We start from the raw sequence: 13,539 nt of genomic DNA, 5'->3' as shown, positions 1-13,539 counted from the left end.
CCCACTCCAACAACGCCCAACGCATCACCAACCCACACTGCCCAGCGTGGTGAAGTATGGTCACTAACCCACACGGCTGAGACGTTGTGGGGAGGTGTCCATCTAGCCGTTGATTGACAATGGAATATCAATGATTATAATAATTATTTTTCATTACTGCAAATAACTCTCCTGCATGATGAAAACAACACGAATAGGTTTTACCCTTTCCGACAATAATACAGCTGATGTTACGATGTCCTAACGCTAAATTGCCAACACCTATTTGAAGACATCAAGTCTGCAATAACCACACATCATTGATGCTCGTGGTCAAACATTGCAAAACGCACGTGTGCTTTGAACACGCTATGCGTTGCCTTTGAAACGAAATCGGCCTACATCGCCGGTGTTAGAGCTCCATAAAGGCGAGCAGCACAAAGGGAATGCGAAGATCAACGCATTTATTATTTGCTCGGGGTTGAGTAGTTCAATAACACTGGTCAACAAAAAAAAAGAATTCCGGCCTGGACTTTTGCAGCTGTTTTAGTCTAATTTCAGGGTGCTGATTCCAAATCTGATCTCAGATTTGCTCTATCACATATTTTTTATGCTATCGGCATACCCCATTTTCATTGATTTTACCCGAAATTAACTGTGTCACTTATGATTGCAAGTTGTTGTTGCGAGTCAGTGACTGCTTTAGTGTTAAAATATGGTGCTGTATTTTTAGGATAGTGTGTTTATAATATCATTTTATGTAGATATCCACATTTATTTAATATTTTTCTTCCGCAGTTTTTATTGAAAATGCAATATTTGATATCTCAAAAACCTGATGTGATAGACAAAAACTGATGCCAGATTTGGAATCAGCACCCCAAAATTACCTTAAAACCTCGATTTAAAGCTTTCGTGACTGCAGGGATTCATCTTCTTGGTTCTTTCGGTAAAGTCACGTAGAATGGAAATAATAAAATAATAAAAATAAAACATAATAAAATAATTCTCACGACGTTTCGGCCACAACGCAAGCAGCCGTCCTCAGGTGAAGAACAGGTCTGTCGATAAGACAGGTCTGTCGATAAGACGTTTCGGCCACAACGCAAGCAGCCGTCCTCAGGTGAAGAACAGGTCTGTCTGTCGATAAGACAGAGTCTGAAGACTGAAGGCTCTGTCTTATCGACAGACCTGTTCTTCACCTGAGGACGGCTGCTTGCGTTGTGGCCGAAACGTCGTGAGAATTATTTCATTATGTTTTATTTTTATTATTTTATTATTTCCATTCTACGTGACTTTACCGAAAGAACCAAGAAGATACCTTAAAACCGTTGGAATACCTTATGCCAGAAAAAGTGTGTTGACCAGTGTAATGAATGGGTCGTGTCGATATCGACTCTCCCCGTAGTTCTGTGAACGTCCACAGGGTGCCACGCGTGAGTGTGAGACACGGGGGTGCACACCATGGGGAAACGTCGGCGTACAGGCTAAGGTGAATACACCTCGATACGAAGCAGATGCGTCCCTAGAGCTTCGTTCGTAACATTGAAACTTGCTATGTTTCAATATCGTATGAACTTAGTACTATGAGGATGCGTTCCCAGGCTTCGTAACTTGCAGTTTATTACGAAAAACACTTGTCAACAAAGACAATTTAGATTGCAAGTTTTATTATCGCATACATAAATAAAGACCTTGTTTCTGTACGTCTGAAAAAAACACATCAAGGGTACATATTCTTAGGCTTTTTCGGTAAAGTCACGTAGGTAAAAAATTAAAATTTATAAAAGTAAAATAAAAAATAAAATAAAAATCACGACGTTTCGGAGGCAACACAAGCTTCCGTCTTCAGCTGGAACCGTCACAGCACGATAGCTGTATCACTTGATATAGCTTTAATACATATCAGTGTATTTATTTTACTTTATTTGTTAATATCACTACCATTGCATTAATGGTGATACATCCAACGCTCGTGATAATGAAACCTCGGGAATGGAATATTCGCATAATCGACAGTATTAATGGAACGTCAAAAGTGACCGACCCTTTTAAGGAATTGTGGGTCGAGAAAAATAATGAGACTTTCGCATCGATGATACCATCATTTTATTTTGTACCAAGAAGGGGCCTCACAGAATCTCAAGACTCATTCTCAGGAGGACCTGCTACTCTGGGATGCTTGGCCGTTTCCATTTATGGGCGTTTGGAAGCATCGGGGGGCGGGGCAGAAAACTGGAAAAGCGAGAAAAAAAGGGGCAACAAGGTGACACCACTGAAAACTCCGCACAGATGGATTCGAGAATCTGTTGCTGTACGGCCATCACCTGTTCTGAACTAAACTATTAATTATTTACCAGGTAAGTCATACTGGCTAAATAGCACTTTTTTCAGAAGCGACCTGGCTATTATCACAAATGATAGCTCAACGAAGTGGCTTATCATCAAGTTGAGATTTATAACAGCCAAGCACACGTGTTTCTAAATGTGGAGGGGAAAATGCACGGATAAAAAATTAACCCGTAAAAACAAAGTTTTTCACTCTAAATCCTTTATATGCGTGGCGGCTAGAGTCCTCTCGTCCTCTGGCTTGAGATGGCTGCCACCTATGGGTCAGATGATTGTCTGCCACCATTAAGCAATTGGTAATAAAAAAAAAATTTCCCTAAACAGTGTAAAATTTTGGAAAAAAATTTTCACGAAAATTTATTGTCACGCACAACGAGTCTGTGTGCAAAATGTCAGCTCGATTGGATCACGGGAAGTGTGTTAAAAAACGACCGAAAGATTTGCACGGTCGTAAGCGCGCAAGCAAGCAAGTGAACTTAATATAAAGGATTTAAAAATCCACGCGACCACGGCGAGAGCACGCAAGCTCCAAATATACAGCAGGCGTCAAGGGTTGGGATCGAGCCCACGATCTCCTGCATACCAGGCAAGGTAGTTAACATTTCGCTCCTATGGCACCTGTTCTCCTCGCAGCCCAAGTACCGACTAGAAGGGAAATAATAAAATAATAAAAATAAAACATAATAAAATAATTATCACGACGTTTCGGCCACAACGCAAGCAGCCGTCCTCAGGTGAAGACCAGGTCTGTCGGGGAGACAGCGTGACTTCTCACAAAGTGGTACCTATTTTATTGACGCTTGATCATGATGATTATACTGGCAGTGTGATGCTGTCATTATCACGCTCCACTAAATTTGACAAAAGCTGATCGGTCATCAACTCGGCCCATCATCTCTCCGGAACCAATAATAATGAGTATCCATTTGTGGATAGCAGTGCACAGCGGTTGTCCGATCCGATGGAGTGACTCGTCCCCGTCCTAGAAACGTGGAGAATGTATCCCCGCTGGCCTCGGAGAGCCAACCGAACTGAGCACCGCCACGTGCTCGCTCACGAAAGGAGACAAACGTGCGCATCGTGACCTGTTTTGTTCTGAAGACGAACAAAACAAAAAAAGATCTTGCCGATATCACGGTCCAACGATCATCTGAGCCCGACCACGACAATGATGATCACAAAAGGACTTCCTCCGCCGGATGCGTCAGCGAAGAGGTGGACATCACCACCGGCCCTTCCCCCCTATCCCACCCCGAGCCGGTTATTTGCTCGCAAACAAGCCCCCCTCGCTCGCACCCACAATAGCCACCGCCTCTCCATTCACCTGGACCCTAGGGGTCGCAGCACACGATGATAATCGCCGCAGCACGGATCAAGGCTTTTGAGTTGTCAACGCCTGCCGATGCCGATCCTACTGCTGCTGCTGCTGCTGCTACTTCATCCGCCGCCGTGACCAACAAACCAAGGACTTCTTTTTGGAGACGGGAGGGAGAGGGGTCGGGTTGGAGAGGGGAGGCGGTTGCAGGAGGGGTCAGGGCGAAATGACCTGACCTCGGGTCAAGGTTCAAGGCACCGTTTTTCGGCAGCTGGGCAGAGAGAGAGAGAGGATGGGGTGGTGTGGGGGGGGGGGTGAAGGAGAGAAAATAAATGGGAGAAATTGGACGTTATTGATGACACGCCGACTCCGCCTCCATTCAGGGGTCCGTGGCCTCGTGACCCCCCCCCACCCTCGGGCGCGCCCTTTCATGAGCGCGACCCCCCGGGCGACAGAGACCCGAGAGGGCCCGACACCGCGTCTCGCGTCGGGCACTTCGTGGGGATGGGGTGGGGGACTGCCCGGTGCTCCGATGGCTGACGGCTCGGAGATATTGCGGGGAAGCGGTGGTTGTGGAGTCGAGTGTACGTGTGCGTGTGTGTGCGTGTACGTTGAACTTATTTCGCACCGTACGAAGCCAACCGTGCTTATCGGAGGTGCGGGGGAAGGCCAACAAACTGAACACAAAAAGCAGTTCGAAAGAAACGAGTTTTCCATCAAGATTATGTAAAAGTGCACAGCTTCAGTGGCTTCCTAATTTCGGAAGGAAGAGCGTTCCAGACGGCCGCAAATGCGCGTCTGACAGCGCGCGATGCGGTGACCGCCGTCTTTGTTTGATGGCCAAAAACCGCTGCTACGAGGATGACCGGAGTTCACTGTGTGGGTGTCTCAGTGGAAACACTCTCCCCTCTGGGTGTCTCAGTGAGACTCTCTCCCCTCTGGGTGTCTCAGTGAGACTCTCTCCCTTCTGGGTGTCTCAGTGAGTCTCTCTCCCCTCTGGGTGTCTCAGTGAGTCTCTCTCCCCTCTGGGTGTCTCAGTGGAGACTCTCCCCCCTCTGGGTGTCTCAGTGAGACTCTCTCCCCTCTGGGTGTCTCAGTGAGTCTCTCTCCCCTCTGGGTGTCTCAGTGAGTCTATCTCCCCTCTGGGTGTCTCAGTGAGTCTCTCTCCCCTCTGGGTGTCTCAGTAGAGACTCTCTCCCCTCTGGGTGTCTCAGTGAGTCTCTCTCCCCTCTGGGTGTCTCAGTGGAGACTCTCTCCCCTCTGGGTGTCTCAGTGAGACTCTCTCCCCTCTGGGTGTCTCAGTGAGACTCTCTCCCCTCTGGGTGTCTCAGTGAAATTCTCTCCCCTCTGGGTGTCTCAGTGAGACTCTCCCCCCTCTGGGTGTCTCAGTGGAGACTCTCTCCCCTCTGGGTGTCTCAGTGGAGACTCTCTCCCCTCTGGGTGTCTCAGTGGAGACTCTCTCCCCTCTGGGTGTCTCAGTGGAGACTCTCTCCCCTCTGGGTGTCTCAGTGAGTCTCTCTCCCCTCTGGGTGTCTCAGTGGAGACTCTCTCCCCTCTGGGTGTCTCAGTGGAGACTCTCTCCCCTCTGGGTGTCTCAGTGGAGACTCTCTCCCCTCTGGGTGTCTCAGTGAGACTCTCTCCCCTCTGGGTGTCTCAGTAGAGACTCCTGACTTTATTTTGAAATCAAATATCACGGAGTAAGAATATGAATTCACGTCCGAAACACAAAAAGTAGATTATAAACGCCACCGCTGTTGTACGGATCAACCTTAGTTTGCGTCACAGCTACCGTGGAGCACATTGGCGCATTGGCGGATCCATCGCGGACCGCTCACCGGTGCGACTGGTGACCAACACTCTGAGAACCACTGCCATGGCCGCTCTCCACACTCGAATGGAAGCTGAGTAAAGATACACATAGAGCACCCCCACAGAGATGGTGGTGCAGCGGTTAGCGCCACACTGCTGCGCTACGAACCCCGTCCACCCGAGATCGATTCCCGCTCAGGGGTCAACACCGGTGACGATTCTATTATCTGAAACGGTCCCGGGCCTCCCCTAGGTCGACTCAGCCTCCCCCTCGGTCGACTCAGCCAGTACCTCCGATTAGCATGCTTGGCGACGTACGGCGTGAAAGAAGTTCAACATGCATACCTTTAGACATCTGTCAGTCCACTGGGGGATGCCATGCCGTGCCGTTCATGGGGGTTGTGTTGGAACGTGAAATCTACCCCATGCAGCTCGAAGGTACATGAAAGTCCTATTCGGCCCTCCAGTGAATAGAAGGTACCCCCTCCCACCCTACCTCCACCCGGAGTAAGAGAAGGCTGTGATTTGACTTTGAGAGAGTGATCACACGGCCAGTGACACCTCGGCGGAGACACTTGTCACATCGCGCCGTTTAATAATTATTGACGTTTCATTAGTCCCCGGACAAAGGCCCTTTGTTTCTGCAGGTGAGCTTCACACAGGAAGGCAAGGTGCGGGGTGGGAGGTCAATTGTTCACCCCGGGGCATGAGTGGCAGCCTCGTCATCCCGAGTAAACATCTCACGTCGACGCAGGTTTTCCAATTTACTTTCACTTTTTTTTAAATTATTCGAACGCTCGCTGTGAATGAAAGTTCTGTGTTTCGAGAGGCTGCGCCCATTGGTATGTGCTGCGTGTTGAACTTCTTTCGCACCGTACGTGGTCGACCGTGCTGATGGGAGGTGCGGGTGGGGGGAGGGTTGGACAACAAACCAAATACGAAAAGCAGTTCTCAGTAAATGAGTTTGTCAATCTCGATGAAGATTTAAACGTGTACAGCGCCAGTGGCTTCCGAATATCGGAAGGGCGATAAATTCCTCCAATCACAGTGATAATTAGGGCCCTGTACCACCATTAATAGAAACACAGGTGTTCCCAAAACAAGGTACACGATTCTTCTTGGTTCTTTCGGTAAAGTCACGTAGAATGGAAATAAAAAAATATTATATTATATTATTTTATTATTATTTTTCTTGTTTTATTTTTCTTATTTTATTATTTCCATTCTACGTGACTTTACCGAAAGAACCAAGAAGATTAATCCCTGCAGTCACGAAAGCTTTAAATCGGAAAAAGGTACACGATTCTTGTATGATAGTAAAAATATTTTTTAAAAATTGCATTTATTTTAACGAGCTAAAATTTTTTGAGATGCAGCTACAATCGTCTGTAGCATATTCTCCACAAGGAGGCGAATGATTTTTTTTTTGCGTTATATCATTAATAAAATTGCGTTGAACCCTTAAACAAAGGCCCCTTGCCATTAACATCTGACAGTTCAGCACCATTAATTCTAGCGAGGCTGCCCCTGCTGATGAGATGCGGTGCGTCGAAACCGGTCCACAGTTTTTGGCTTGTCCGGAATCGACGGCGCTGAAAATGATGACCTCCGAAAATGCCGTGTGGCTGATGGGACGTGTCAGCAAAATGTGTGTCGTTAAACCCGCCACCACCCGACACAGCCAATTAGTAAGGTTTGTCACGTGAGCAAAACGTGCCAACTCGTTAACGGTTCAGCAACAGCGGTTGTGTGTTGGAAAGTAAACCACAACATTGACAATTGTAGTGCGACGTTTCGCCGGTAATTACAACCAACTTCATCAGGCGACATCCATAATCCGTTTGTCTTGGTCTTAAAGGGTAAATGATTGATATATTCTTTGTGCAGAGAAAGCTATTTATATATAAGAATATTTCTCTTTTTATTGTATGTGCGGAGACATTTATATGTTAAGGAGGCTTTGCCTGCTTGGCTGTTTCCTCTCGCAGAGGTGGATGAGGGACGTGTGATGTGGCACAAAGAATGGTGAAAGAAAGGCGCATGCGTGCAATACACATACACTCACACACTGCACACACACGCTACACACACCACACTACACTACACACAATGCACACACAATACACACTCAACACACAATACACACACACATACACACACACACTACACAACACACACTATGCACACACAATACACACTCAACACACAATACACACACACATACACACACACACACTACACAACACACACTATGCACACACAATACACACTCAACACACAATACACACACACATACACACACACACACTACACAACACACACAATGCACACACAATGCACACTCAACACACAATACACACACACATACACTCACACACTGCACACTCAACACACAATGCACACACACTACACACTCAACACATAATACACACGCAACACACAATACACACTACACACACACTCAACACACAATACACACTCAACACACAAAACAAACTACACACACTACACTACACACTACACACACAATACACACTCAACACACAAGACAAATATACACGCCCTCACCCCCAACTCCCACACTAAATCCTGAACAGACTTTTGTGGCAAGTGCTGTTAGCGAACATCGATGCGGGGCCAACACGGCGCACGAGGATGCGGGCAACCAGAACCACGCCTGGCCGCCTTTGTCTCCCCAGTTGTTGATGTTGACACACTGATTGCAGGCTGGGAGGCGAGATAGGGGAGGCCCCGGGACCGGTTCAAAGAGTCGCCCTCACTATGAGTGCGGAATGTCTCTCGCGTCGTCGTTTTCGTATCGCAAGTGCTGCTCGCTGAGCAGCGCGCTTTCGTCCGCCCACACACGCCGACACTCGTGACGGGCGCGCACTCCGCTCTCTTTCATCCGATACGAGCGCTGCTTATTGTAAAAAAAAATGCACGTGTTAAAACACGTAATTAGAATGTAATTGTAATGAGGGCTTTGTTCGTCATAATCACCGACGCGTACGGGAGGAGACGTCGTTGACGGGGACAGTCGGCGAGCTCAAAGAGAAGAGGATGGATCCCCAGGAAAGAAAATCTGGACACGTGGCAAGCGAAAAAGTGCTTCACAGCCTCGTCGCTTTCCTCCCGAATAAAATACTGATCCTGGTGCTGAAGCCTTAGGGGGGAGGAGGGTGCTCGGCTCGTCCCAGGCGGCAGGGATCTTGGAACTCGCTAAACACTCGACAGCGAGGAGGCCTCATCGCCCGCAAAGCGGTGGCCATTTAACGGGAAATTAAAGCAAGGAGTGGTGCTGCAATTGCACCGCGTCCCGATGTTAATCGCCGGCATTGCGCCATTTCGCGTTAATCACGGAGCGCGCTCGGTTGCAATTTAGCCTGACCCGTGACTGGGAACATTGGCCCGGCACCTCCCCTCCCACCCTGCCTCCCTGCCTCCCTCCTCCCCATCTATCCGTGCCTCCCTCCTGCCCTACTCTCCCATCTTACCTCTTCATGTTTGCCCGCCTCCCTCCTCCTCCTCATCTCTCCACGCTTCGCTCATCCCCATCTCTTCATGTCTCTCTCCATCTCTCTCTCTCTGTGTCTGCCTTTTCCATATCTGCCTGCCTCCATCTCCATATATCCCGGTCTTCCTCCCCATCTCTCCCTGCCCATCTCCCCATCCCCCCCCCATCACTCCCCCCCCCATCTCTCCCCCCCCCCCATCTCTCTCCCCCCCCATCTCTCCCCCCCCCCCCATCTCTCCCCCCCCCCCCCATCTCTCCCCCCCCCCCCCATCTCTCCCCCCCCCATCTCTCCCCCCCCCATCTCTCCCCCCCCATCTCTCCCCCCCCCATCTCTCCCCCCCCCCATCTCTCCCCCCCCATCTCTCCCCCCCCCCATCTCTCCCCCCCCCCATCTCTCCCCCCCCCCATCTCTCCCCCCCCCCATCTCTCCCCCCCCCACCCCCCCCCCCCATCTCCCCCCCCCATCTCCCCCCCCCACCCCCCCCCCCATCTCCCCCCCCCACCCCCCCCATCTCCCCCCCCCCCACCCCCCCCCCCCCATCTCCCCCCCCCACCCCCCCCATCTCCCCCCCCCACCCCCCCCATCTCTCCCTCCACATCTCTCCCCCCCCCCACCCCCCCCCCCATCTCTCCCCCCCCCATCTCCCCCCCCCCCACCCCCCCCCCATCTCTCCCTCCCCATCTCTCCCCCCCACCCCCCCCATTTCTCCCCCCCCACCCCCCCCATTTCTCCCCCCCACCCCCCCCATCTCTCCCTCCCCATCTCTCCCCCCCCCCCACCCTCTGCTTCCCTCCGATCATCTCCCCGGTTCTCTAGATCCCAGCAGAGCGTTCACTTTTGAAGAATGAAAACAAGTGGCTTCCCGCTTGCCCGGGTGGAATGCGCGTTACATATTCCAGGCGTTTTCACGAAGGCAGGGTCGGGCAGCCAATTCATTAATTAATTAGTGCTATTTCCATCAGGACGATTGGAGGAGAAAGGGAATTGTATTTCGGTGTGTGTAATTAAGACAAAGCCCTCATTGCATTCTCAGCCATTAGCGAGCCACGGTGGTGGCGGTGATTATGCTGATGATGATGACGGCGGTGATTATAATGATGGTGGTGATAATGATGATGATTGGCGGCGGGGCATGATGAGGCACACATGGAATCCAGCAACTTGGGATCCGTGGATCGTGCAGGCAGATGAAGCCTGCCTGAGCCACTCATCACACGAGGTGGCATCTGTAAGAAGGCAGTAGAGCAAGCAGGTTCCTCGCCAACCGTTCTCGATCTGTGCGGTGGCGTTTTCCTCTCGCATGCGTCGATGTTCTACGGGTACTCTGGTTTCCTCCAGCGTCCAAATAAATTCTCGATAAGCAATTGGCCAAACACAACGAGCGGGACTCGAAACGAAACTTTCTATTTTTTATTATTTTACCAGGTGAGGCCCCACTGAGCTATGTAGCTCTCGTTCAGAAGCGACCTGGCCAATCACAAACGATAGGTCAACCAAGTGGCTTGTCGTCGTGTGGAAATGTCTCGCAGCCAAATTACTGTAAAACGCGTGATGTTGATTCTAAATGTGGAGGGGGAACCTGGAGGACCCGGAGAAAAATCCACGCGACCACGGTAAGAGAAAAAGAGAGACACCGCAAACTCCAAATGTTCGGCAGGAGGCGTCAAGTCACGGCTAACATCAATGGCGAGTTACATCTGAACCCCTTCACCAAACCACACTCTGACCAGCGTGGTAAAGATGTTAAAGAAAAAAAAACTTCTCTGGCCGACACAGCGTGGGGGGGGGGAGGGGCGAGAGAATTTGACCCAGCAAGACTGGCAGAGGGCTGTCAATCAATCACGAGCGTGTTACCATCATCATCATCATTACCATCATCATCATTACCATCATCATCATCATTACCATCATCATCATTACCCTATCGACCTCCCATACGGAAGAGAGTTGGAGGTCAGCGGCGTACAGCAATGCTGAGGTCCGCAACAAAATCACCACCACCACCATAACCAGCTTCATAGCTCATCGGATTCCTCCAGTAGCAATAAAGATTCCGATCGTGATTCCGCACCGCGTCCATGCAAGACGACCAGCGCCTCCTTTAATCCACAAGCGGAAGATCTAGAGACTCAAGTGCCCCAAACGTGACGGCCGGTGACTGACGGTGACCGAACGACGGAGCTCATCGTCGTCAACACTCGCCAGTTGTATGACGCTTCGTGTGTGCGTGTGTGTGTGTGCGTGTATGTGAGTGTGTGCGTGTGTGTGTGCGTGTGTGCGTGTGTGTGTGAGTGTGTGTGTGCGTGTGTGTGAGTGTGTGCGTGTGTGTGAGTGTGTGCGTGTGTGCGTGTGTGCGTGTGCGTGTGTGTGCGTGTGTGTGCGTGTGTGTGCGTGTGTGTGAGTGTGTGTGTGCGTGAGTGTGTGTGAGTGTGTGTGTGTGTGCGTGTGTGTGTGTGCGTGTGTGTGTGTGCGTGTGTGTGAGTGTGTGCGTGTGTGTGTGTGCGTGAGTGTGTGCGTGTGTGTGAGTGTGTGCGTGCGTGTATGTGAGTGTGTGCGTGTGCGTGTATGTGAGTGTGTGAGTGTGTGCGTGTGTGTGTGTGCGTGTGTGCGTGTGCGTGTGTGTGAGTGTGTGTGTGAGTGTATGTGAGTGTGTGCGTGTGTGTGAGTGTGTGTGAGTGTGTGCGTGTGTGTGTGAGTGTGTGTGCGTGTGTGCGTGTATGTGAGTGTGTGCGTGTGTGTGAGTGTGTGTGCGTGTGTGTGTGCGTGCGTGTGTGTGAGTGTGTGCGTGTGTGTGTGCGTGTGTGCGTGTGTGCGTGCGTGTGTGTGAGTGTGTGCGTGTGTGTGTGCGTGTGTGAGTGTGTGCGTGCGTGTGTGTGTGTGTGTGCGTGTGTGTGTGCGTGCGTGTGTAATAAAAGACTTGACCACGATCTCTGGCTCAGTGTCCTTTATTCGGTCCGTACTGCGTTCCCACACGGCTGTCTCTCTGTGCTGGTTCCGATGTCACTCCAGTCCACATCAGCAGCCCCGCTGCTGTTCTTGTCGCTCTTGCAGCCCCACAGCAGCTCCGCTGCTGTACTCTCACACAGCTCCCTTGGCTGTTCCTGCTGCAGCTCTGACAGCCTCGTGCTGTCTCGCCTTCTCGTTGCTCCTGCGACTCCTGGCAGCCACCTCGCTGCCCCTCACACACAGCCTTACTGCCTATCTCTGTCTGCAGCTTTACACCTCCCAGTAGCTCCCTACTGTTCCCAGGGTTGGCTCCCGCTTCTGACGGTGCCCCCTCGGCTCGTACGCCCGCGTGGCCCCACACCTTTCCATTCACACCCCGACTGACTTCTCCTTCCGGTTTACGCGCTTAAGGACCCCCTACCTTTCACCCACGTCACCTGGCTCCGCCTCCTCGTGACGTCACATCCGGAAGGTCGCTTTCGCCCGCATTACACCACCCTCCCCCATAGAAAAAACCCAGCCGACCTCGGCTGAACAACACCAAAGCGTAATGCGGTGAACCGACCTTCCCCCTTAAAGGACACTAAGCATGCAATATAACAACAAGAACAACACACAAGTAACATCGACGAACGTACGAAAGCATGCGATAAATACGACGGCAAGAACAAGAACAATAACAACATACAATCAACGAAACGTAAGCGATTTGGAACGAGTGCGGGTCGCCGGCCCGTCCCGGACGGTCGGCGGCCCACTTGTAGAACGGGGACGCGATGGAACACGAGAAATGACAGGGGGTAATTCCCCTGCTGCGATTGGAAGTCCACCGACATCTCGTGTCCCTGACGAATCAGTCTTGGTCGTATTCCGCGAATGCGCCTGCAGCGGGGTCGGAAGGGTCGCCGGGCTTGAAGGTACCGCAGCCCTGGCAGGCGCCCTCCGAACAGGCCCACTCCTCCCCCGCGGTGTCACGGTCGGCCTGTCTGGAACAGGTACGACAGGCGCTCCAGCAAGATCAATGGACGCAGGCGGGGAAGAGTCAGAGTCAGCAGCAACAGACCCCGGCAAGGCAACATTGGGAGATGACGCATCACGTAGGGGAGCAACATATGGTTTCAACCGCGACGTATGAACAAACCAACGGCGAGAACCAAACTGAACGCGCGCCGACTGTGGATTGGGAACCTCAATGAGGCGCACAGGACCATGCCAAGGTTTGTGCAATTTAGGAGAGGTCCCCGGCCGCACCTGCGGGCAATGGAGCCAGGCCAGGTCTCCCACCTTCCAGGGGCACTCCCCCTCAGACCGCCGAGCATACCGCTCGTTCCGGGCCTGGGCTTTGGCCGTAGCCACGCGGGCGTTTTCCCGCGCCTCCGTAACCCGGCGAACCGTGTCCTGAATGTATTCAGGGAGTGGTTTACGAGGTCCCTTCACCCCAGTACCCAATTGCACATCCACCGGAGGCACGTTTTCCCGACCATACATAAGGTAAAACGGCGAATACCCTGTAGCCGCATGGGGCGTCATCCTGTACGTGAAAGCACTCCGGGGATGTGCAGATCCCAATCCGATTGCTGTTCACTCACAGTATGGCAAAGCATGGCAGACAATGTCCTGTTCAGC

This window comes from Lampetra planeri, chromosome 43, assembly GCF_965212315.1.
Source record: "Lampetra planeri chromosome 43, kcLamPlan1.2.h2, whole genome shotgun sequence".
Classification (NCBI taxonomy): domain Eukaryota; kingdom Metazoa; phylum Chordata; class Hyperoartia; order Petromyzontiformes; family Petromyzontidae; genus Lampetra; species Lampetra planeri.
This window is presented reverse-complemented; position numbering follows the sequence as displayed.